The sequence below is a fragment of the Lepisma saccharinum genome, chromosome 6 (assembly GCF_977018435.1).
Source record: "Lepisma saccharinum chromosome 6, izLepSacc3.1, whole genome shotgun sequence".
Lineage (NCBI taxonomy): Eukaryota > Metazoa > Arthropoda > Insecta > Zygentoma > Lepismatidae > Lepisma > Lepisma saccharinum.
The window spans coordinates 51,592,155-51,620,076 of NC_139234.1; the positions used below are offsets into that span (position 1 = coordinate 51,592,155).

General features: G+C 36.7%; 1 long non-coding RNA gene across 1 annotated transcript in view; it reads left to right on the plus strand.

The window, feature by feature from the left end:
* LOC145989387 (uncharacterized) overlaps positions 1 to 27,922 on the plus strand; it is a 65,289-nt gene that overhangs the window by 21,619 nt on the left and 15,748 nt on the right. The window contains exon 2 of the long non-coding RNA XR_014441832.1: positions 14,593 to 14,726. This is a non-coding gene — a long non-coding RNA (uncharacterized LOC145989387). The remainder of the gene's footprint in view (positions 1 to 14,592; positions 14,727 to 27,922) is intronic.

Below are 27,922 nucleotides of genomic sequence, written 5' to 3' on the forward strand. Positions count from 1 at the left end.
TATTCATGAGATATGCTCATTTTCACGTCATCATTTGGTGTAGTAATAGTTCTATTTCCCTTTGTGTTACGTTATTTCCCAGCGCAAACTCGCTTATGTTGCAGCTGTTTCCGAATAAAGCTAAAAATTGCCCTCTACGAGAGCGAAAAATTATTCAGTTTGTATTACTGCAGATTTTTCACTTGACAGTTTGAAAAACTCAATATGCTGACCAAGGCGGTAATTTATTTTATTATAAAACATAAACTAAACGTAACGTTTCAACTTTCTAGCAAGGTCTTCTTCAGACTCTGCACCAAGTACAAATGTAACAAGGTACAAAAAAGGACGATATATAGCCTATATACAAACATTGCTCCCCTCCAGACTATTAAAAAAGCTGTTCTGCAACATTCTAGCAAATACATATCGTCCTTTTTTTGTACCTTGTTACATTTGTACTTGGTGCAGAGTCTGAAGAAGACCTTGCTAGAAGGTTGAAACGTTACGTTTAGTTTAAGTTTTATAATAAAATAAATTAATGCCTTGGTCAGCATATTGAGTTTTTCATATCATGGAAACAAGGCTTAATGGTGTTATAACTGACAGTTTGATAACTTATTCACATGTATTAGAAGTATGATGATAAATCCCTGAAATCCTCGTTAAACCTTCAATTTTTCTAGAAATATTTTATAGTAATTACATAACACAACGAAAAATTAAAAGCCCTCAAGGGAGATTTTGACAATTGCCCTCGTGCAGTACATTGTATATCACAGGCCGATTATATGCATCCAGTTAATAGCACAAATGTATCGAATTGTATACAGTGGCTCACACAATTAGAAGTAGCTTACACAAACCTTATTACGAAATACAATGGAATAATTAAGCAGAAAAAAGCTTATTTTACCTAATGCCATAACCATTGTAGAACAATAAAGTTATGCAAATTGAATTTAGGAACTAAATTAGCCTAAAATCACGTTATAACTTTTGTATAACGAAGTATGTAATCATGACGCAAAATTGAACTTACAGTTGAAAACATATCTATAAAAAGTACTGGTACACAATTTTAAAACAAGTAATGATTATGAAAGGTTTAATTTTTCAAGGTTAAGTTGAAGTAAAATACGTTGTGGTTGGGGCAAAAATTTCGTCAGAATTACATTTTCGTAGCGGAACGTCCCATAATTATTCTTTTATTTCTAAGAGATAATTTATATAAAAAAATGAGACGTATGAAAGGAGCCACACTACAATAAAACCATGGTAAGATATGCAAACGTTACGGTAGATGAAGGAAGCAAAGGTGCTAGTTTTTATTATTAAGAAAAAGGTAAGTCAATATGATACAATATCCTGTTAATTAGGTGATAAATATATTGGTCAGTAAGTTAGAATTAAGTTTTTCTTGCCAGAAATACGGCAATAGAGCGAGTAAAGTACCAAATTGCAAATATGGAAAGTGAAACTTTCATTTTTGTCATTGCAGCATAGCGTTGAGTGAGTGGTATTTTGTCATATTCAGGAGGTTGGTGCTTCAAAATGAAACATTTCTCTTATCATATATGAAGATAATTAAAGGGTAATGTTTGAATACTCCTGGTTTCTTGTCATTACCTAGGTATGTTCAAATTTTGACTGAAGTAAACATCATTACCTATAACATAGTGTAATACAGTAGATTATGAAATAAATCATCCAAAAATTATAACTTCGTAAAACCACAGATGATGTAACATGCTAAATCATTTGGAATATAGGTCTATACAATTTAGTGGTGCATTTTTTAGTGCAAATTACTCCATGAAAAGAGTGTACACATCAATATTGCATAATAATTCATTCCTAACATTTTTTTGCATTTGGCCACAAATTACAAAAACATTACTCAAGCAGAGCTACCACATTTATTTGGGAGAATGGATTGATATGGCACTCGTAATCATCGTGATTGGTGATCCAGTTCAGAAACTAAGCGGTAGGTTATCTCCGGTCAAAGATGTCCTGCTGTATATTCGAGGTCTTTGGGAGTATGAGTGAACATCCGGTGGATATTCATTGTAGCAGACATAACGATTTTTTACTCTCCATTGTTCGTCTACTCGACTTTCCTCCTTCAAGATTGTATTTGCATATATACGGACTTTGCTGTGCGCGATAGCACCATCGATAAGAAACATCAGATGGGTCACCCGTAATTAAAATGCAATCTTGTGATGTAATCACGGTGACTCTTCGCCGTGATTGTCCGTGATTGCAGAGTCGTAAAGATAATCTTTTTCGGCCTCGTCGCAATGTTAAGAGTAGTTCTTGGCTGTTCGGTACCGTCGGCAACGCGCTGGTTGAAATCTCTTCAGCGCTTGGTACGCAGTTGTTATGATCAATAATTGCTACTGTGGATATATATGCTGATGTAAAATGTGGCCTTCTAGAGTCCCTGATAAACAAATTCTCCTACTAAATGCTGAATACGTTTCAAAACAGCAGTCTGAGTTTTCAAATTTCACAAGCTTGCTTACACAAAGAAGTGGAAGTCGCCATTTCTTTTTACAGGGATCAGGTCGTTGATATGAAAAAGAATAGTAGAGAAAAATATAATAATCAAGCAAAAATTAATACAAACTATAATTTTATTGTCAATTTATTATTTTTACTGTTATTATCTCCTTGGAGAGAGTTCTACTCGATCCACGAGATACATCAGATAAGTAAATATCCAGCACAACTGTTTTCCTATATTTTTGTACTTATCATACAGTTAATATACTATTGATGTTAGTAAAAATTGTGATAGATACTTCAGCACTGAGGACATTTGCACCCTTCTCTAATTACGGGGACACAACTAATGCAGGGCAGTAAATTAAAATAAAAAATATTATGATCAACTCTTTACCAACAGATAAAAGCAGACATTTCCATTAACAACACATCAATTTGATTTGATATGATTCTTGTTATTTAGCGTTGCTTTTCTGCCACTTTTGGCTAATCGCGACTATGAGGATGGGTGATGATATGATGAAATGATGGACGTTCACAAAGAACACCCTTGCCCAGGCCGGGATTCGAATCCGGGATCCCTGGCTTAGTCTTTCAATGCATAAAGTGGACTTACACTCAAACAAACAATGGAATCATTTTCAAATTTAGCAGAAAGTAACAAGTCGGGGACACAACGGAAAAACTGATAACCATTCAACAGTGGCGTATTTAAGATTTATTATCGGTTGCATAAGTTCTTATCTTTTAAGAGCGCCAACTAGTATATGCCTGCAGCCCTGAAACTGGTGTACAGTGGGATGTATGAAATATTACCAGGCCAATTGTCCATTGCAATTTTTTATTAATTATCCTGTTACTTGCAAGGTTGCCAGTTACTTCGATTGTGCCTCCTTTTATTTCAGGAACCTCGCATTTTGTGGTAATATTTATTTATTTATGTATTAAGAACACAACAGGCAGATGCCCAATTACAGCGTTCGACTGAACCTTGGACCATTTTTAATATAATGGGTAATGCTTTAGGAAATTAGAATTTGTAATTTGCACATTTTTGTTTCATTTTGAGGATACTTCGGCCGGGGGGGATCTGTGCCCGGTATCACCCCTTGCATATGCCAATGGTCTTGCAAGCTCATCTTGAACTTTCAAAACGCAGCATAATTCCTGGACAGCATAGCAATCATATTATCAGGGTAAAGTATTGATTCGCTCGTATGGAATGATGAATTTACTACCGCAATATGTCGAAAGGCAGCACTATCACAGCTTCCGAATCTCCGATTGTTTCGCCCATCCACCAATGATATCGTCAGGTCTTATCGTACAGCTGTTTCCCTCCATATTGTCATTAGTCTCCGGATGATGAAATTTTAAGTAGGCCTACTGTCTATGATAAGCAGAATATTATTGCTCTTCATACGGCTTAATGTGCTTATTTGTTTTACTCAAAGCAACTGTTTCTATAGCGGGTAACGTGATGGTAATTCCTTTCGATTTTTCGTGGGAATAAGGGCCACCAGTCTTTATATATCTTGATCAGTGTGTACGGGGGTTTCTTCTCCTTTCAGCCCCGTTGATGCTGCTGATACAGTTAGCACAGTCAATGAGGCTTAGAAAGGTTTCGCAGTACATGTAATTTTCTTGTCGAGGGTTTCATTCTTTGATAAATGACGCAATAATATTAAATTACAATTATATCGAACGTAGAACGGAAAGCTTCTAAAGTGAATTAGTTTATGGACACTAATTGGTTAGGCTCGAGAACATGTCACGTTCGTCTGGCCGTGCAAACTATGCATATGTGGAAATCCGTCAATTACTAATGCTTCATTGATGGATGGGTGGAGTTTCATTGTATGGGTTATTTTCGTCCGACTCGCAAGGTTAAAAGGTTAAAAACCTTAACTAAACTGAGAGCAGAACCTTAACAAGAAAATAAAATATGTCTGTTAAAAATTTTCTTACTCAATTTTTGAAACTAATTCATTCATCCCTTAAAAAGAACTAACAATATACTGTATCTGAGGACTAAACTCTTCTTACCTAGGGCCTCCCCGATGTAGGTAGCGTCTTCGCTTTGTAATCAAGGGATCCCGGGTTCAATTCCCGGTGGAGGCACAAGTGGTTCGGATCTCGCTTTAAACTGTAGGTCCAGTCCTGATTAGCCTTACTGTGCATAAAGTGGACTTAACACATCAAATCAAATCAATCTTCTTACCTAATTTAAAACTGAGGCTGTAAAGGAGCACTCAGCAGGCACACAGAAGGACAAACACAGGAGAACACAAAAAGGATCAGGAGTCAGAGCAGTTAAGCTTAACGCCCACTAAGACGCGGCAACAGATGAGTTTGCGGCGTCTCGGTGGGCGCGATAACGTTTAAGGTAGCATGCAGATTTCTGGCACGGAAATTCGGCGCTTCGGTCGCGTGCGTTCTCCTGTAGTGAGCGCTACACCATTTGATTTCAATAGAAACAGACAATAGAAGTTTTGTTTCTGCGTTTCCCCACGACTCAGTGGACGTTAAGCTTTATCGGGGTTTACTACGTGGAAGTGATTGATTGATTGATTTGCTTTATTTTATTTCGCTTTTTGTGTCACTTTTGGCTAACTTTGGATGAGTGATAATGATGAAATTGATGAATGGACACTCACAAACATCAATGCCCAGGCCAGGATTCGAACCCGGGAACCCTGGCGTTGTAGCACCATGTGCTAACCACTCCCCCACTCCGCCACGGGGGCGGTTACGTGGAAGTGAGGTTTATTTTCGGGATCCTTACCAGAGGGTTGCCCCTTACAGCTCTATGAGAATGGTAGATGGGAAAAAAACTAATATTAACTTATTAAGACATACATTATGCATTGAATACCGAGATGTCATTCGATATCTTCAGAAAAACGTTAGAGTAACGAAGACAGAATTTATTGTATCCAAAGATCTAACGTGTGTTTTGCTTATTCGGATATATTTCACTATTTTAGTTATTTTGCATCGCTTTTCTACTTCCTTAGGACAATCGCGATGATGGAGATAAGTTATAAATTAACGAGGTAGAAAATGAGGCAAACAGTTTTGTTCACGATTCCAGCCTACCATATCTGGCATCCTAACCATTTCGTCACAGAGGTTGGCAAAATTCATCCCGATTTAACCATCAGTTTGTGTTTACGAGACCTAACCCTATCTCGAAAACTACAGTTACAGGGATGAGATGTTGAGGACGGAAAGAACTTGAAAACAGTAGTTCATTGCAACATAAATTGTCACGACCGGACCACCTGCATTTTATTACGACTCTGGCAGAAAAATATAAAACCATACACTTTGGTCCACATTCAATAGACCCGCCATTCTATTGTTGCGAAAGCAATTAGGGAACAATTAATTTCCCCATAAAGGAGTTGAGTCACGAGCACACGGATAAACAAGTAAATGAACACGCAACCCCCTTCCCCCCGCCCACCCCGCCTTCAGGAATACTACAAGCATTTTTACTTATTGGCTTTTGTCAGGCGATATAATTGCCAGACTTGGTACCACCCCCAAGCGAAAGACTGGCAACGTAAAAAAAGCTAATAATGCGAAATCGTCCGATATCAGAAACTGCAAAGGGAAGTAGTTTTTACATTTCTTTAGTATGTGGAGAGTTCGATATGGTTACTGATATCGCTACTGATGGGGAAGGGCATGTACTAACGCCGGATGTTATACCATCCGGGCAGATTAGTGGTGGACAGGATTTACGCGACAAAACCTACTCAAAGAATACTATCTGGTGGAATCATGCTGTGCTATTGGACCATAGGAAGTAAACGAATATCATTAACTGAGGGAGGGGTGAACGCTTTTGCCAAGCACACACATATGGGGAACGTCTGCATAGCATTATAAAATTCAAACTCTCTGCAATGAAACATCTGTCTAAATCTACAAAAACTTCAATACTCGTATTCATCAACATAAACATAGTTTATTGTACTTACAGCTTTACATTTGGCTGTTTACTCTCAACATACATTTTGAACACATCGACAAACACTTTTGATATATTGGTAAATTTCTACACATTAAGTTCAAATACCTTCTTAAATAACATGTTTTATACAACTACATTCACTCATTCATTATGAAAAGCAAATTTACATTTTCATATTAGCCTATCTCAAACAAGCAAATATCCAATGCAAATTTCTGATGTTTGAAGTCAAGTTTATGGGTAAAGGCACATTAATTTTAGATAAAGCTTTGTAAAAAATCTTTCGTTTCTCTGTTTAATTATGACATTCCAAAATAATATGATGAGCATCACCTGTTAAATTACCAAAGTAACAATTTGGAGATTTTAAAATGTTTGATAAGTTATAGCATAACCACTTTCTCGTCTATTTATTAAAACAGATACTCGTATTCAATCTTTCCAACTAAAAATATTCTACGTAAAGGTCTGTTACTTACCGTTTGAGTACCATCCAGGAACCTTCGTGTATTCATCACCTGAAAATTGAAGAAAATATTGCATAGATACATTCTGTTAATCCGCGTATTTCCTCTCTTAAATGGTTCTCTTACCACATGACATGAGTTCAACAAGCAATCTACATGTACGTGTATTCAATCTGAGATGCAAACAAAAACTTGCTGCGTCTATTCTATTTGTGAAACTGCAATGCAACCTGCCTGTTATCATTCTTGGTAGATTGATTTACTCAGAGAAAATTGCATTAATATTCTGGTGATATCTTGCAATGTGTAGTTTGTAGAACAATGGATTTAGTCACGTTCGTAAAAAATACAACTCTTTGATTTCATACAATCTAAACAATATAATAATAGTCCAAATCGGCACGTGTTTTATTAAAGTTTATATTCGTTTATAAATTTTGTAAACGGAATCCTGTCCTGACCATCAAACACTTGAGAATATCCATATTGGACTATTTTAATTAAAAGTTGATGTCACACATCAAACTGTTTCAATATTGACAAATAACAGACAGATTCGAGCATTCTGAATGTTAATATTAAATTAATACTATGGCTTTTACTTGTGTCTTTCCATTCACTATTTGCTAGGTAATTTTAAGTTATGGTAGGTTTATTAAGTATACATTAGTTCCTCATTTATTGTTTATGCTGCCAGTAGATGGTAATCATTGGATAAAACACATTAAAGTGTAAATATGTGTTGGGAAGAACTGCATTATATACTTTATACAATGCCATTAAAAAGTTAATATTATTAGTAGTAATTAGTATGATCCATATTTAATTCAATATATCTGATACATTACATTATATCATCATTTCACTTGGAATGTAAGCAATATATATGTTTAAGTATATGTAAGTATTACAAAAGATTGTTCCTACTTCTAATAAACTTCATGTACAGAGTAAGCTGAGGAGGTGTGAAAACCATCATTTTCATAACAGAGAATTATGCGCCTCCAGGTACGGTGTGAAATTCATCAGGTCTTCATCACTTAATTCATTGACAAAACATAGTTTGAATGGTTTCAACCCTAAATCTTGTTTCATGTGCCTGCGTAATGTTGTGTCCACTACCACAGCACAGACTCACATACCTACCGGGTAATGATACTTTTGGCTCACCCTGTACATTATATGATAATGGCGAGTACCAATTGTTTACGTGAGAGTTTGATGTACACCAAATCAAATGTTTACATAGACAAATAAATGACGACTGACTCTTAAAAAACGTGTCTAAGAAGTATGTACTTGGAATTTATTTAATAATTTGTTACTTTATGTGTGTTAGTCAATTGGAAGGAGTTGACAACGTGGTGTGTTTGACCCCTTGATGCTCATAGTACGATGAAAAATAAAGTAAGAATATTATTTTTTAAATGTCATTTTGTATATGTGTAAAGTTTTCAAACTAGAACTGTTGTGAAACATTTTTATTTAATCATATTTTAAAATATTTATGTGTATTATTATTGTGCATGCAGAAAAAGTTTTCGTGCAAGACAAAGTAGTATATATTTGATCCTAATCAGCATAAGGATAAGGGCATTGTTATATTTCCTGACGAAATTAATAATTTGAAACCAACGTTAGGGTAGCTTAGTGCAGTCTTTCTTCCACCTTCATAGTTTTGAATGGAAAATGAAGAAATATTATAACACGTACATAACAATCAGACACCTTCCCAGGCTAATTAAATTAGACATTTAAACATATTTCATACAGTTGATTTCCGTTTCTTTGTTTACCTAACTAATGTGAATTTCTTAAAAAATCCTTGTTGCGTGTATAAGTCTGCCAGAGATAGAGCAGGAAAATAATTTCCGTCATTTTCAGAGAGGGCGATATTCAGTAAGTGAAAAGGGGCAATTTTTCAAATGCTATCAATTCGAAAGAACTATTCATTATAATTAACTGATGAATTAATCATAGATGTTAGTCTTTTTGAGTGTTTGTGAAGGATGAAAAGAATGAAGAAGCGTAGTCAGTTAGCAAGTTAGCATGACAGGGCGGTAAAATGTTAGCGGTGTCAAATGGAAGACATCACAATCACGCAATAACTATAAATCATTTACCGTGTCTTGTCACGCTTTGCTGTCTGATGACTATTTTTTTAACTTGACGTCAGAACTCTTCCCCTCAGACCGTTATATTTATTTAAATGAATGTTTCATACACGTATTATTTTTCACATAATTATGGATCAAATAAACCTAAAACTATCACATAGTTGACGTTGTATGACGTGCTTTCCTTATTTGTGTTTGTCTGTTTTTAATGTCGATTCTATTCCTCCTTTGATTAATCGCGACGATGAAAATGGATGATGCATATATGAAATGAATGAAAAAACAAATACAATGAAAGACCCAGTCCGGTATTCGAAATTGCCTTCGGTGGTACGATCATGAAAACAAGATATGTTTTTTCTTTTACGCCACGTTTTACAGTTTTTTGAGTTTCTTCAATACGATCTCTCTCTGGATTCTCCTACAGCTCTCGCCACGAAAACAGTCTTGTCAAGGTCACGCCACCCACCTACAGTGTTGCCAATAAACAACAATTTCAATCGCATACATACACTCACCTCACTTAGGACTCCGGCAGTTTGTTTCTTTAAACATCATATTTGCAAAAGATACAATTCAATATACAAGTGTATGAATATACGCTGTATAACACATAACTTATTACAACGTTTACTGTACAACGCGCGAAGTGTCGACTGAGCAGCTTACCTCCCCGATGGCACAGTGGTAGCATCAGTGCCGGATCTACAAGCCTTGGGCCTCCCAGCAAAATATTACCAAAGCCCCCCTCTACCTACACCCACCCAACTCAAAATTTTTAAATGGGAAGGGGGTTGGTTATGTGATATACATAATACACTGTTTTCTCACACCTGGAAAATGATAGGTACATGCGTTACAATCATGCAGTCGTAACTTTTTCCTGATTAAAGATTGGTTGAGGGAACCTTTACCCCGGCATTTCTCGTGAAATTCTAGCCTGATTTGATTCCAGTCTGACTGCCACGCGGGAAATCTGTGGTGGGAGATCTAAGGTCGGAAATTTTCCGGCTTTGTCCCCGCATGAAGCGGCTCTAGGGCCAACCCAGCTTAAAATCAAATGGTATCGGGGGGGGGGCGGTAAAGGCAGCCGCACCGTGGTACTGATCACATCACCTCCAAGATGGCCGACATCGGAAATATGTGTGACCTTACCACCCCCCCCCCCCCCCTATTTACTAAATGTGCCTTCATGGCACAGTGTTATATGCATCTGGAGCTTTAACTTTACCTGTATATATTGTATTCGTTTCTGTACCCCTGAGTAACTACGTTTATTTTTTACATACGCGAACCCTATACTGTCAATGGCTGAGGGGCCCCTAAGGCTTACCTGTCTCCGCCCCCCCCCCCCCCCCCGCACTGCGGGCTTTTGCGGCTTGAAGATCCGGCACTGGGTAGCGTCGTCGCCTTGTAATCAAGGGGTCCCGGTTTCGAAAGCCGAGGGAGGCAAATAGTGGTTCGGATCACACTTTAAATTGTAGGTCCTTACTGTGCACAAAGTGGACTTAAAACACCAATTCAATCAATCAATCGACTGAGCAGCTTAGAAGAAGTGTGGCAACCCTGGAGGGCCAGAAGTGTGGAGGAAGCAAGGGGAAGCTTTGACCTTGACTGGACTGTTTTCGTGGTGAGAGCTATAATAACAGTGAGAAAGTTTTTAAAGCTTCCTATAACGTCAAGATGATCTGTTTAATAAGAATACTAACAATAATGGGTTTGCACTTTCTTACATTTATATTTATTAATATTGCTAGTATTTGTGAGTTAACTTTATGTGCAAATGTTCTAATCTATTCAGTATATATTTTAAAAAGTCATTTTTACTCTTTTCAGAATTAACTTGATTATTATTAGTGTTCTCTTCTCTCATTTCCTTATCCTAATTGTTTTCAAAATTAAATGCGTACTACATATGTCAAACTGTGTATGAACCTATATTGTGAGAAATATATAAATAGTACTCAGGTTGCATGTGTGTTTAAATTTAATATTTCACAACACGAAAAGAAGGAATATTTTAATTGTCAGCAATATGATGTGTTTATCGTGTGTCATGCAGTTAACTTCCTTACACAAGTACACGCTTTTGAGCTTTAACACGTATGTGTGTTTATGTGTGTTCTTACATGCTTGGAAGCTTGTATGTCACTCTTACGTAGCAAGTATGCCATTATGAACATAGCGTGTTACTCATATCCACTGAAAATGTATAGTGCATGTCTTTTAGTTATTCGACATGTGACATTTTGATCTCACATCATCCTCTTTGCCCAATAAGGAACCCCACAGGAATGTTGGTGGGGATTAGAGATATCAATAGTTTGGAAATAGTAACAACACAATCCAAAACTAGACTAGATAGTCCAGGTTCATAAATATTTATTGTTGAGTGGTAGTTTGAACCTTTCAAAGTTCGAATCCCGGCCCGGACATGGGTGTTATTTGTGTGTCCCCTCATCAATTTCATGATATCATCACTCACCCTCATCTTCGCAATTAGCCAAAAGTGGCAGAAAAGCGAAGTAAAATAAACGAAATGAACAACAGTGCATAGTCACTCGCTTCGTGCATTCAAACTCCGTCTTGTCTTCTTTGATCGAAAGGGTTAAGTGGCCAACTTCAAGTAAAGTAGCCGCAAAAAATTAAGTCATGTAAGTCAAAGAAAGAAACACTCTAAAAACTATATGATATTAAGCACCTCACGGATTAGTACGAACAGGGAAAAAATAGTTGAGAAACATTTCCAGGTGGGAGATTGGCTGGATTGCTTCCTGATGACTCATTTTTTTGCATTATTTCATATGCTGTGTGTTATGAGTCAGGTTCTGAGCACGCCATTCTGTGGTTCAATAAAGATTTTTTTTTGTGAAAAATTTGGCACAAAGGAATGGGTGTGAGCAACACTGCAGGAAATGAGATAACCGAAAAGTCACAATGACGAGGTGGACCAGTCAGGTAAATGACTTCATCACAAGCGTACTTTAGAAGTGACACTGTAATAGTTACACTTATTTGCTTTTATGAAAGAGCAATTACATCTGTAACCATACACATTTATACCTTGAATTTAATGCGAGGGGAAAGGTGTTTAATACACCATTATCATAATTATAATTTTAGAATTATTCTAGAGGTTGTGTTCCTCGGTCCATGTTTCAAGCTCTACTGTTTTGCACTAACATTTGTTACGAACGCATTTTTATTGCACGCTTATGTTTCTAAAAAAATGAAAGTAAAAACAATCGCTACAGTATTAATGTTTTGAAGAAAACACTTATTACGTTGAAGCATTAAAAACCCGACAAAAGGACTGCTTTTCTACCCTACATAGTTTAAAAACAGCACATGATGTCATATATTTTTTAACCAATGTCGGCTCACTGTCCATCATTGAGTCACCTGTACCATACTTTCCTTGGATTAAGACTGATGACGAAGAACTGATGTCGTAGGCTAGAGTGGAACCATTTATACCATTCTCTTCCATTGTAATCTATTTTAAAATATGATAAAATGCTTCACAACAAATTTAGTTTGAAAATCATAACTTCTCACTTCATTTTGTAACGTACTATTTGCTTGAAATGCATAGTACATTAGAGCCAAATACACGACATGATCAATTTTAGTTGAGCCTTAAATTATAAATGGGCCAATTTGAACTATACTAATGTCCAAAATTAAAGCAACAAACGGAAATTTTTTCCCGTGTGTCCATTTGACCACATAATACGATCAGGTGATAGTAATATTTATGATGTCATAGACAACTGGTTTAAGATAGAAAATAAACTAACCAAAGGCACATCCTCCCCAAAATCATGTCACGTGTTTTCCCCAAATCATATCATTCGCGCCCTTAAACCATATCGTAATCCCCACAAAATATTTAATTACGACAGCGTGTCTGCCGAAAGTAACTTTTTTCTTAGCTTTACTGAACATTATAACTGATCTGCCCCTCCTCCCTAAACAGGCGTGCCATCACTCAAGACCACCCCTAAAATCGTTCATCATAATCGAGAATATCGCGTGGATCCCACTTTAAACTGTAGGTTCAGTCCCGATTAGCCGTAGAGTGCATAAAGTGAACTTAAATGAAAATTTTTACATCCATTTCTTTGCAGGCTTCGAAGAATATTAATTTAATGGGGTGTCAATACTTTCTTAAGATCCCGAGATATTTAGTCTTTTCCTTTTCCAGCTTTTCCTTTGGCACATTCGGGGTCGAAAACGTGTGGATAAAATGTCGCTAAATACAGTCTCCAAAATGTAATGTTCGAACTCTCTCTCCACTATAGAAATCCCTTGACAATCTAAGATTTAACACTATATCAAGAGCTTTCTATCTCCCCCTTCAAATTTAATACTCAATCCTACCACCAAAATTTCCATGCCAATTTTAGACTTCCTGTTAATATTGAAGTGTAGATATTTCCTCCTCCAAAAAATTAATTCTCAGTCTCCCCACTGGAATTTCCGCAACAGTCTAAGACAATAGTAATACACAAGAATTGGATATCCCCTTCAATTTAATGCTCAATTCACCCTAACTAAAGTACTCGAAATAATCTAAGACCTAGATTGGATACTGTCCCCCCCCCCAAGTTTAATTCAGAATCCCCCTCAGAACCCACGTGTCAATTAAGGCCTAACATATAGGAGTTCGATACCCCCCTTCGATAATGCCCTAAACACTTCCATTTCTTCATCTAATAGATTAAATATGGTGCATTTAAAGTGTAAAATTTTTACATATATTTTGGAAAAGATATAAATGTTGAATTGTATATTATTTGAAGGGAAAAATTCCCCCCCAAAAATCTCGATGGCGCAACCTGCGCCATAAAACCCCCCTGTGGGCACCCCTGTCAGGATTTATCAACAAAAAACTCAAGATAGCAACAGGTTAAACTTAGAAAATTAATCAACAAAAAAAATCACACAAGGAAAGGATTTCTGTTTGTTGCTTTTATTTTGGACACTAGTACAGTATTAAGTAGCAAATGCAATGAAAACTCTTTTCGTCGAGCTTTAATACTGTACTAGTTAGTACACCAGTTACTTTTCAATCATAGCACAAATACTTGTCACTTATTTGAAAGTTAGTCCCGATCCATGATTAAGCAGAAGTAACCAGTTCCACGTTACATTTAGTAAAATTAGTTAGTTGAAAAGTAATTAAAGATTTAATTAAAAAGAATTGTAATTTTATTGCAATTAACAACAATTACGCAAAAACGATGAATAAATGCAGTATTAACTAACACTTATTCACTGCATATGGGATAAACAACATATGTCTAAGTTATAACCAGAATCTAACAGAAAAAGTAAAAACATCTGTTCAAGGAATTTAGAACGAATTTTTTCCTACCCAAATACTTCCTACATTTCCGATCTTGTCTGCCCTAAGCCTGCACCCATCAGGGAATAAATGTCTATCTTTATTGAATTGGTAAGCTTCTAAGTCTTTTCTCCCCAGCTGACGGCTGTGTTAGTGATATAGCCTTTTTTGTCTCTTACACAGGATATACTGGTTAATTCGTCGTTAGCGGAGCAGGTGTTAACATCTCGTTTGGAGATTGTGCGTTTTTTCTTCTAACTTCAAGCCATGCCGCTAATCATGGCGGCCAGATGAATGTCACCACATATTTCCAGCAGGTATGCTTTTTTTCAATATTTTTTTTTCATTTTATGGTCCTTTTCGTTTGAGAAAAAGTTCGTTTTACGGAATGGGTATATTTTTAAATGTTTTGTTTTTTCACTCTGCGTTGCATCTTTCTTTGATTTAGGAGAGATGCCACCAGAGGGGCAAGGGTGGGCTCTAGCTCACCGGGAAATAGCATTATGACACCCTATGGTGCTCACCCTAATAGCATACACGAAAATTATCAGAATAATTTGTAGTACATGATTGCACACTCGTACACAGAGAATTAAGGACACAGAGAGAAAAAACAATGGGGCAGTTCATATTTGTGATAATATTAAATAGAAGAACGGGACAGGTGTAATCATGACGGTTTTACATTTTTGTTTCGGCAAGATTTGTTGCCCTGCCTTCTAGTTTTGTTATTTGTGACCTTCTCCCCCTGTTTTGGTTTGCTTTGTCTTGATATTTTCCCTTTTCGCACTACGGTTGTGCTAATAGGGCATCGGCATGGTATTGCATTGTATGAGTTATATTATACTAGATTTAGGCTAAGTAGCTAGACCGGATCATTTCTATTCTATGAATTTATTCTGCCCTTGACCTACTCAATTTATTTGTTGTATATTGAACCTGGTATTGTGACGGTCACCCATTCGAATACTGCCCAGCGAAGATGCTGCTTGACTTGTGTTCCAGTATGTATTGTCTTGCGCGACTTGCTGCTTTGTGTATTTGTTATTTTTAAGTTAATCTAGTCTCGGAATTTTATAAATCCACCTTCTGGGATTCGAACGTAGAAATATCTAGCTTCAGCTCCACGGAAAATGTCACTTCCATTGTCGATTTGAAGAGTCACAGGGGTTGTTGGTAAAAAGTTTAAAATTTTCTAATGCAACCTGATCTAATGCACAAAACGAAATCGATCATGTCTCACATGGATATTCACATTAACAGACAGATAACAATTCTTGTGTTGTCACAAGAATCAAGCAGTCCCGGGTTCGATTCCAGGTAGGGGAGCATTACAGCGATCCCACTTTAATTTCTAGATTGTGTTTGTGATTGTCCCAAATCTTTAATTGTTACTGCTTTACAGGTACACACACAGATATTGTATATAATTTAAATGTGTTGTATTTCGCGAAAATATTATCCACTGTTACCAATTTAATGTCAAGTAAATCACACTGCATGAACTAATTACGAAAAGAAGTGACTGTAATAAATAACTGTGTTAAATAACATGAAGTTTTGAAATCTTATTCAAGTTTTTCATTAAAGTATATTAAAATGTAGACTGCTGTGTGAAGATTACTAGGATTATCCTTGAAATTATGTAAAAGCCTTAGCGTTAAAAATCCAGTCGCGATTAGCCTATCTGAGTATAAAGTGAACTTTACGAAACCGTATTGACAAATTGAAAGGCAGATTTGGGAACAGAAAAACTTTCTTTCTAATTCTCTTCGAAATTCAATAATTTGATTATTAAGGTAGGATGCATAGTAATAGATCCAATAAAGAAAACGTATTGGATAATACAGTTAACGGTACGTTAAAAATTAAAGCCGTTTGTGACTTTCCTTTGGTGCTCCATTTCATCCAAGTTAAATTGCGAATTTACACAAGGAAACTCACATTCATATGTGTTAGTAAGGAGGAAAAAACAACTTTATATTGTCGTGTAACAGCTGGTGTACGGGGTCATCCTGTTTCATTGCGTGATCAAAACAAGTTAATGAATTTTTCAAAATTCAAATTTAATTGGGACACTGTGGGATCTTTATACGTCATAGCGACAATTTAAGTCACTTCATGAATTGAAAGGACTATACTTCCTGTGGTTCTTTTCGTGGGAATTAGAGACTAAGTCAACTTTAAGGGTGGGAAGGTTTCTTTGGAGGGTTGAAGGGGCAAAAAGGGGAGAATTTGCCCCTTATAAGTTGCAAAAGTGGGAAAATAGTAGCCTATGAAACATTATTTGGAATAGCTTTTTGGTTTCCTTCGAAATGAACTCCCCTCCCCTGAAAGGAATCAATGCCGAAGAGATAGTCAACACTATTGAGAAAATGAACCCCTATTTTCCTCCCATCTTTGTAAAATGTTGGAAACTATTACGACTGGTGAAAGTTCTGAGATTTAACCATTGAAACTGTACTTTTTTTATGGGGATTGTTGAACGATATGAATAAATCAACGTTAGTAGATTTTTTCTTTTTCTCTTTAGGTTATTTTACGTTGCTTTTCTACCTGGAGTTAATTGCAACGATGAGAATGAACATTGATTTTTTTAAGGGAGGGGAAAGCAAGAGATGTTTTCTAGTGGGAGAGGGCAAAACGAGGAATATTTCCTCACATAATAGTGTCCTCCCCTCATAAAACACTGCTTCAGTTTGAAGATAATTTCTCGTAAAGCTCTTCCAGTTAATTACTGTGACTGAAAAGAAATTATAGGCCTATGTGTGAAATATATATATATATATATATTTTTATTAACTTTCATTTACAAAGGGGGCGTGGCCCCTCTTGGACGTTCATGCTGGCGAAGTGAACCCCTGGTTCGAAACTGGTACTTCTGACTTCGTAGCGCCCTGCAGTAACCACTGCGCCATGGAGGCTGGCTTGATTAAGATTACTGTAATATACCGTGCGTCCATTTCGATCTGCAGCCGAGAGATCGGGAGAAGCGTGGCGGGCGGCGCTGGCGGAGATGCCGACATTTGCGGCCTGTAATGCTCGCTTATTTTTACGGACATATCCAGACATTTATATAAATATTGCAAAACGAGCACTAACCTGGGTTATAATTCATCATCTGTAATTCATCCAAGTTCTGCAATTATATACACAAAAAAATACGCTTTAGAAGTGACGATAAGAGTCACAGATAATAAAACATTTTAATCATAGTTTTGACCAGCAACGTCCTGCTTAAGTTTATATCCTTGAAAGAGTTTTGTGTCGATGGGGATCGTTTGGAGGTTTCGAATGTGCAACACTGTATCAAGATTACGCTGCCGACGAAACCATAAAAAGTCAATGGTTTTCGTGAGCTTCCTCGATGAACTCGATGAAATTGGGGCAGCGTTAGAAAGTTATCCAAACAAACCTCTACGCCGTGTTTCACAGGAGATGGGAGTGTCAAAATCATCAGCACATACAGCCACTAAGCTACTAAAATTAAAACCATACTCTTATAACACAGGTTAGTGCTCGTTTTGCAATATTTATATAAATGTCTGCATATGTCCATAAAAATAAGCGGGCATTTCAGGCCGCAAATGTCGGCATCTCCGCCAGCGCCGCCCGCCACGCTTCTCCCGATCTCTCGGCTGCAGATCGAAATGGACGCACGGTATTTCATCAAAGCAATCTGATAAAGATTAGTGAATGTTAGGCACCAAATTGGTCAATCAAAGATTGCAATATTTCGAGAAATTTTTCAGACTTTCTGAACATGATTTGAATTACCCACTCGACTACTACACCAAAGCCAACATCCATCAATTCCTATATCAATGTGTTAAAATAAGATGATGTGAATAAAATAATTTAAAAGATACTTGCGCTTTAGCCTAATTCGCTAGGTTGGCAAAAATAAAGGGCTATGATATGACGTATGCGAGCATTATTTTCAAATGATTCGCACGAAAATGTTCATCTTATTAAAAAACCACAAATTAAGTTTCATGCAGAACAATTTCAGTATTTCACCCGGTTCTCAACGTCATAATTAACATTAAAAAGGCCCTGACGTGCAGTGCAAAATAACAAAACCACAATAAACTTTGTTCTTTGCCTGTGTGCGAAGTCGTATAGTGATACTCTACACTGTATGGAACATAGAAGTGCAAAAATAAAATTCAACAAGGAAAATTATACTGCTCGGAATATCCAATTAGCACCATGGTTCTCTGGATCATAATTGCAGCGACATCTAATTAATAATAACTTTAAGAAAGCAGGGAAATGTTTTGGTCTCCCATCTTGACGCAGAGGTGCGTGCCTTTTCCATGTATTGTCGCGGATGTAGACTTTTAATGGTCTGGTGTAAAGAAAAAACTGTGATGTCATTGGTCTGTTTATGCAATTTGGATCAAAGCGCCATCTTCGCAGAGGTGACAAGTTGACTTCAAATTCAGGGGTCAACGATGATGATGATGAGGGTTCAGGGTAGGGGAGTGAAGGGGGAGGGGTGAGTAGATTCCAACGGATGATGACCTCGCACAATGGATACAGCGGGATGCTGGATGGCTTCGTACAGATTTCATCTCCAGTCCGCAATACGACTTTTTTTTATTTACACCGCGCCAAAGCAAGCTTATTCTAATGACAACGTGTCATTGCTTCTTCAAGCGTCGAAATACATGGAAATAAAGCGTTACTTGTGATGCCGGTACAAGTAACAAATTATTTTGTACAGTAAGAGGTAATTATTGTTACTTTAACACCACACTCATGTTTTATTAGGAAATGTATAAAAAAAAATAGGCGAGACGTAAGTTACTAAAATAGACGTAATGAGTTAAGCTACCGTTATATTGTTCCGAAAGATAATATTTTATTGTTACTTTGCTACTAAGGTAACTCAAAGTAACGAAGAAACATCGGAATTACTCTTGTAATTTAGGTAAGGCGTTAGTAACGCAAATACCCCTCCCGAGTTATGAAAACTGGAGGAAAGAAATCTGCGTACACTGACAAAAATGACGTAGTCAAAATTGACTAAATTTATGTATTTACATAATATTTATTCACATTCGAATATTCGTTTTGGAACGCTCACTGTTTTGGAATTCTCGAAATTCGTTATATCGGATTCCTCGTTTTCTTCTAACTACAGCACCACATTTATATTTGAGAAACGTGTGATACAGATGATAGACATAAATTGTTCTACGGCGTAAAACTATCGGTTTTTCATTCATCCAATAGTGAGTGAGAGAGGGGGGATACTTTTTATGGAACAACGTTCCTTATTTCATAGGCTACCGAAACAGTTTATTGTTGATTTGGTTCATTTTTTAAATTTTACTTCGCTTTTGTACCACTTTTGGCTAATCGCGAAGATGAGAGTATATCACTTAGAAAAAACATATCACACAGATGATATGAGGAAATCAATGAAGCAACACTCACAAAGAACATCAAGCCGTGATTCGAACCCGGTATCTGTCGAATCAGTTTAACAACATCTGAAACCAAAAATATATCTTCAGCTGTTATTCGTCTTATTGTCAAACCTACAAAAATTGAACATACTGAGTAATGCAATTATGAAACGGGGCTCTTTCTATCTTGGTCTGTTTTCTTTTATTACTTGTCTACTGTTTTACTATTGTTTCTACCTGATTTAAAATACCTTCTGCTGTACTGGAAATTTAAAAAATAAATAAAGTACGTAATGGTTGCATTCTGGTTATCACTGTTGGACACTGGGCTGGGCTATATACGAAAACTTTGGTTTACGATAGGAAATAATTACATTTATCAATAAAAGTTTCTATCAATCCATCCTCTACTATTGTTATGAGTTTGTTTTGTCGTATAATAACTCTTAATAATTCTCACAATAATAGCTACCACTGTCAATTTTGGATGAAAGAAGAAAATAACTTGTTATTTTGTTTCTCTTTTCCACGAGATTTATGATTTTGATAATATTAACCATTCATAGTAAATATACAGAGTGTCTTCAGTTCGAGATACGAAAGAACCATGCAACCACATTATACATCACCGTAGAACAGCTCAAACAGTTTTTAATTGCTGAATCCAGCAATAGATGGCCATAATGTATCGGCAAATGCTGAGAAATGCAGAACGAGAAACTGAACATCGATTGGATATTATTTCTACTCAAAAAGAGGTAGTTTTAATTTGTTTTGAGATTTAATTACTATATTTTTTTCCTAAAAATTGATGGAAACGTGAAATAAAGTTTTTTGAGCTTCTCTATGATTAGATGATAATGTAGTTACATACGTTTTGTCGTTCTTTTGCTGTTGACTGAAATTACAGAGATCGGTTAGTTCATTGAACTCTCCAGCCTAACTATTTCCTATTTTTGTGTGAGTAGAAAAAGGATTATTATCCATTTGCCTTAACTCATCTCACCCAACAGGTCACTAGGTACCAGGGCTTGCCCCGAGTTGATACCTTCCTGGAGATGAGGCCTGCTCGAGAAAAGGTTTATTATCCTGTCGACTAAAATTAGTTTTTTTTCAGTCTTTGAACCTGGTTGATTTAGCTGCCATAATCGAATAGACGCGAGCAAAAACTTTAGACTGTGTCATAGAGGAAGATGATGCGGTACACACAAATTATCATAAGTTGGGGAATTAAATACAGAATATTGTGTATGATAATACCACAATTGTTACTGTATATTGATAGCCAAGCTATTTTTTTCCTAAAAATCATGTGATAGATATTTAGTGACAACTTAAAAAAAGTCACATGCTAAAATCTCATTCGGTTAACATAAAACACACATGAAGACATTTTTCACGCGGCATGTGTGAGGCTACATGTTACAACCACGCCTTTCTGTTACACAGAAAAACGTGTCCTTCCAGAACATATGACACTACTGAACGTTAATGGAACCCCGGCATTTACATTTGCATATACTTAAGGTAACATTAATTGCAAGGAACAGAATCGTTTCGCCAAAAGACTCGATCAAATATGGAACATTGTTACTTTTCCTTCCTGTTTGAAAAATGTGGTTGACATGTATAGAAAGGAGAAACGAGTAAAGGAAGGAAGAGACAGAAAATGGGTAATTTAGCGTGATTAGCACAATGTAAAGAAGAAATGCAGGTGACAGTGCCATCTGCCGCTTTGGAAGTAGTTTAGCTGAGGCTTCTTAGAAGACGAGAAAATATATGCAAACCATATAGACTTTTAATAAGCTTTCGTTATATTGAATGTGGTATGAAGACAAAAAATATATTTCTTATTCCTTGATTGTCACAAGAGTATCGCAAAAGGTTATACTCTGATCCAGAAATCATATTTACCTACATTTGCCGTCTTCCAGGTCCTGTTAATTTGCCACATGAGAACTTGGGATTTGAACGGCAATGAAATAGAAATTACCTGTTGATTGAGGTTTATTTTTACTACGTTTTTTCTGACACTTTTGGCTAATCGCGAAGATGAGGATAAATGATTGTATTGATGAAGGGACACCCTTGCCCAGGCCGGGATTAAAACCCGGGTCCTCTGAAAGAGAATTAAAGAACGAGACAGAGAGAGAGAGAGAGAGAGAGAGAGAGAGAGAGAGAGAGAGAAAAGGGAAGAGAACAAGAACTTAAGTGAGGAAGATAAAGAAAGGAAAATAAAGAAGACACACACACACACATACATACACGACTGTGCGCATACATACCTACACCATTTATATAGAAGCGAGAGATGGAGAGAAAGAAGTACAGAAGCGAGAGAGAGAGAGAGAGAAGGAGGCGGATATAAAGAAGCGAGAGGAAGGGAGAGAGAAAGAAAGAAAGAAAGAAAGATAAGCAGATAAAGAGAGGGAGAGAAGCAATAGAAAGCAGAAGATTGATAGAGAGAAAGAACAAAGAAGAAGCAGACAGAAAATGGGAATGAAAACACTGAAAAAGGAATGCTCAAGAAGTAAAGTAAACACTAACGAAGATATAATAAAGCGAGAAAAGAAATCGAAAGCTACTTGCAAAGAAGGTAAGAAATAGAAATGAGAGTTGCAAATAAAAAGGAAGAACGAGAGAGAAGTAGGTAATTTTTCTTTATTCAAAGGGGTTGTAAGGGGTGCCCCTTGTGAATGTCAACCTCCTTTCCACGTAGTACACCCTGACTGCATTCTAAAGATTGCGAGGCTCTGGCGTTTGGACTAACGACCAGTACAATTCTCCGTGGAGCTCGTGTTGGATGCTGTGCTTGTATGTTTGTAATTGTCTCTTCCTCCATCGCACCTTCACGATTAGCCAAAAGTGGCAGAAAAGAGAAGTAAAATAAATCAAATTAATCTATCAATCTGTATTCCAAGGGTTGGGGGGGGGGCTCCATTTTTGGGGCGCTCATGATTTGATTTGATTTGCTTCATTATACTTCGCTTTTTGTGCCACGTTTGGCAAATTTGCGAAGATGGGGATGAGTGATGATATCATGAAAATTGCTGAATGGACCCTCACAAACATCCATGCCCAGGCCGGGATTCGAACCCGGGACACCTGGAGCGTATCGCGATGTGATAACCACCCGCCACGAGGGCCGGCAACTTATGAAATTAAAACTGTACTTGAAGGAAGATGAGAGGTTACAAAAGAGAAGAAACAGGCTCGGAATTGAGTGTGACTAACAAATCGATGAAGATGTGAATTACGAAAGCTTCAGAAAAATAAAAACCATGACGGAAGATAGGAAGGAAGAAATGCAACGAAGTAAACAACAAAATCAAAGTACAAACAAGTTCCACAGCTCTATTCTGTAAATACGTACGAAGGTATGAGAGACAAAAGAAGACAGAAGAGAAGAAGAAAATATGAAGTGAGCAAGGAAATAATAGGGAAGGGCGAATGGAGCAAACCTACCTCAGGGTTGAACTATTAAGAAGAAGAAAGCCATTGGATATCTTAGCAAGAGTTTAGAAAGAAACAGTAAAGGCAATATGAAAAAATGAACGAGTTTCATTTGTTTACATAACCGTAAATAAAGTAAGTGCAATAGTAACGCAAAAGATCAAAGCTAAATTACTCCAACACAATTACCAGTTGTTCTTATGTTTGAAAATGAAATGATAAGACCCGCGATTTTCTCACATACATTAACATTTAATAAGCCATGTTGGTGCTATAGGTTTATGTAGATTATGAGATTTCGGTCACCGCAACAATTAATCGCATCCTTCCACGGTTTGATAAATGCACAACAAGAACTGCATTCAGCAATTAGAGAAAGACAAAAGAAGAACGACAAAATGGCTTCCACAGCGCGCCAAGCATACAGTAGACAACGCTGCAAAAAGTTGAAAAGTGGTTGAACGTTGTTGTCACATTATAATCTCTTTTAATATTCAAATATCAGCCACTAAGTGGCCGATGCGTTAAGTGGCCGATGTTTCCCCTGAAGACCCAGCCTGGGAGTGGGTATTATTATTTGTGTGTGGCCCTTCATCAATTTTCTCATGGTCGAAATTAGCCAAAAGTGGCAGAAAAGCGACGCTAATTAACAAATGCAAAACATACTACACTAAGTATAATTTCTAGATGCCTTGTAAGGAGAGCTACTAGGCAAGTCGAGGATCAACAGCACAAAAATAAGACGCTGTAGAGGCAGAAGTGATAAAGACCATCGACTATTTAAATTTCTTAATATTGTGATACAGTAAAACCTCGTTAATCCGGACTAATGGGGGGGGTAAGTTGACCGGTTTAACGAAAGTCCGGATTTACTGAAACTAAAGAACAGTAGAAAGTGCATTAAAACTCCATTTATAGCAACAAAACACGTTTATTATGGTGTATTTATAAAGGGTATAGCCCTAAATACACTATACAGTACAGTACAAAGTCTGCGGGAAACAGAATATCATCAGTTGTTGACTGCCTTTTCTTTGGGAAGTTCTCTTGTTTTACTGCAATAGCAAAATAAAGCAACTTTTAAGTGTACTGTGTTATCTTCGAAATTTAATGAATAATTTTTAATCAGATGTGTCTATATTTTAAAGTTTACAAGTGATATTAATACAGAGCATGGAATTAGTGGAAGTGAAGTATCATGGTAACAAAACTGTTAATAATAATAATAATAATAATAATAATAATAATAAAAGAATAATAATTGTGTCATCAGGACCAAAAATATAGGATACCTTAGGGGGCCAAATTTTATAACCCCCCCCCCCCTCGTGTAAAATACACACCATCTAGGAAGTTTGAACCCCCCAATCCATCTTTTTGCATGCGATCGTCTTCATTCCTAATAAAAATTTTGAAATTTAAGTCTTAATTTTTTTCAGGAAAAGTTTTTTTATTATTATTTTATAGTGCATGTGGTGTCAAGACTAGTTATCCGTGTCTTCTTTATAAATACTTCATTCCAAATGTCATTACTTCTTTTTTAGCAACTGGTACTCTATTATGTACTGTACAGCTCTTCAAATTCGAAATGTTTTTTTAAAAATGGCCTTTTGCCGAGCGGGTGAGACCATTCCCGTTCATAAGTTTTCCAGATGCATGGAATACCTGGATGGAGATAGTGTAGTGGAGGAGAGGTGACGTTGGGGGGGCGGGGGGTGAGAATGTGTGAGTGTACATCCGGTGTACATAGTTAAGTCCAGACACGCAAGCCCCAGCCGTGTACAGCGTTGCTCGTGTTCCCAAATGCCCCCTTTCCTACGTATCTGCATTACGGAAGCGCTCTCCCCGGTTAAAAATTACAGAGTTCAGAAACGGAAGCTGGTTTATCAGGCACAAACCTTCCTCGCCCCCCTCGGCATTAACCCCCTCCTTCTACCCCATCTACGGTTTCTCATGGGGCTTGGATGAAAATATATATTTTTACCTTATCTTGATGAAACGATATTTTCCCCCTTCCCTCTTTTGTATAAGCGGGTTGTAAAGAAGCATTCTCGGGGCAAAAATTTCCCGGCATCCTCCACTCGGACGTTAAACTACGTATTCATCCGCTGAATGAAATATACTGGAGAGTTACTGTAATTTTCTTTATCGTCAATACCGGTTTCAATGTTTCAGTCTTGTAGAGTTCAACTTTCACTTGTAATTTTCTCCCTGTATTGCTGAATAATTCTTCAATTTTCCTCTTTTCGCATTCGAAGAGTATGGTTCTAGTTTTTTTTCTTTAAGTCTGGTTTAATTTGATAGCTTCTAGACTGTCAACTTTAAATATGCACAACATATTCTGTTAATAATACACAGCTTTCTGTTCTAACCTATCAATAACTGTTTGTTAGATTTCAATTATTGGATACGTTTTTATGTTTTCTTCTTTGTACCTCAGAAATTCTATTTCCACTTGAACATTTACAAAATTATTATTGTTTCCCATCATTTGATGTTAACTTCGTTTTTATTTTATCAGCTAACAAAACTCGTAATTCACTGTGCCATATTTCGGGGCAAACAGATCAGATCCGCGTTGAAAATACCAGGTAAGCATTGTGCGTATGATATTTTAAGTGATTCTTATGATTATCGTGATCATATGAGGAATGCATATTTTTACCTTTTCCGAAGCGCTACAGAAACCGGGAAATATGTGTAAAGTGGTGTAATGCAAATTTCCTCACTGTAAGAAGGTTTCTCTTTCCTTAACACGTGTGAATCTGCTTGCCCGATTTCTTCCCAGAGTACACTGCGTGATGACGTCAAGTTGAATATCATCCTTTACCACACTTGGATATACAGTATTTCTTGCTTTCTTCTACATACATGTATTTCAATAATTCTATGATAGTTATTTAGACCGTTAAAGAAATTAATTTTTTTCATTATTTGTTTCATGTCTAATCTTGGATATTTTCTACTTCTGTTTTTACCATTTCGATAATTCTGTTTTCCATTCAATAAATTTCCTACCTCCGTCTCGAGTCTATGCTTAAATTTCCCATTTTTTCCTGGATGTGTACTATCAATCAATGCTAAGGACCTATAATTTCTAAGGTTTCAGCTAGAAATCGTTTTGCTATTTTTGTTCAACAGTGTGATCTTTAATGTGGGAAGTTGTTGCTTATGAATTCATGAAGTGCCTTTCATGTCAGAGTTAGCCTCCACCCACTTTTACAACTCTGATTATGAGCTTCATAAACAGTAACGAAGGCGTAATATTTTAATTAATGACAAGGAGAGATGGTCAGACGCACGAACAACAAAGCAGTGACAACTCCCAAAATACGTAATTATACAGTTTTGAAAGTAACACTTTTAATTTCATCTTAGCTTAACGTATCTACGTTTTTAATATTATTTTGTTCTCTTATCTCAAGGCAGCCATGTTGGAATGTTGTGAATGTATGAAGGATATAGATATTTTCAGGATGTTAGAATTATATTCTTTAAATCCCAGGATATGCATTGTTGGTACGTTGAGTATCCTGGTGGTACTCAATCCAAATGTCCTTTAAAAAAGAGCGCCAAAGAGTGAAAAATAGATATCAATTCAAGATGGCGGACATCAAGATGGCCACTTTGTTTGTTACAACCTATCAAGTGTTCTCCCTTTCCGCCATTCAAAGAATATAATAGACAACTGCATTCTTGCATTTTATAATAGTTTAAATGACTTTGGTGGAAATCCCACAATATTACAAGTAGGAATTCCCCAAATCTGATCCATCTCCACGCACCCACTCCTACACACACGTGCGCGCGCACTCACATACGAGTACTTCCAATGTATTATTCTATCAGTCTAAATATTACAAATCTGATTTGTTATTTTTGTTCGTGAGTTTAATATGTTTTATAAATTCTAATACAAATTAGTACAATTTTACAAATATTGTTATGAAACATGGACTTCAACCCTGAGAAGATGAGTGAAAAAATTAATAAGACTGTATAATCTTTTCTGTGAATATTTTGTACCAAAACGCAATTTGCCCCTGCACAATGCAGTCTATTTATTTCACACCTAATACCCATTTTACTGTCAACTTAAAATATAAACAAGTTGCGTGCAAATTCTATTATATATCCAGAGTTTTACTATTAAAAAACAGGTGAATACTTTTTAATGTGGATCAAAAAAGCATTAAAAAAATGTATGCGGATAACATGTAATTTTTAATCCACATTTATGAAATTCGGATATTGGATATTTCTTTATGGATCTTCCAAATTAATTGAAAGGTTAGGTTACGTTAGTTTAGGTAATCGAGCTAAATGCATTTTTCTACTGTTACGGCTGCCGATCCTAATCCTGGCAAGGGAAGTGGGGAGCGGGGAAGCAACCAATCCAGCACGACAAGAAACGCAGCAGCCAGTAGAACGAGGTTCACGTAGTACTTCTTCCCGCCGCGTCGTGTCTCTCGGCGCCACTGCCGTTGTGTGGTTGGTCTGCGGCGTAATCCCAGCTCACCTCTTCCCTTGCCAGAACTAGGACCGGCCGCCTTAAGAGTAGAAAAGGCCTATAACAGATAAGGCTTTCATAACAGGGCGTCATTACACAAAGGAAAAATATCATAATTATACTTTGCTTATTT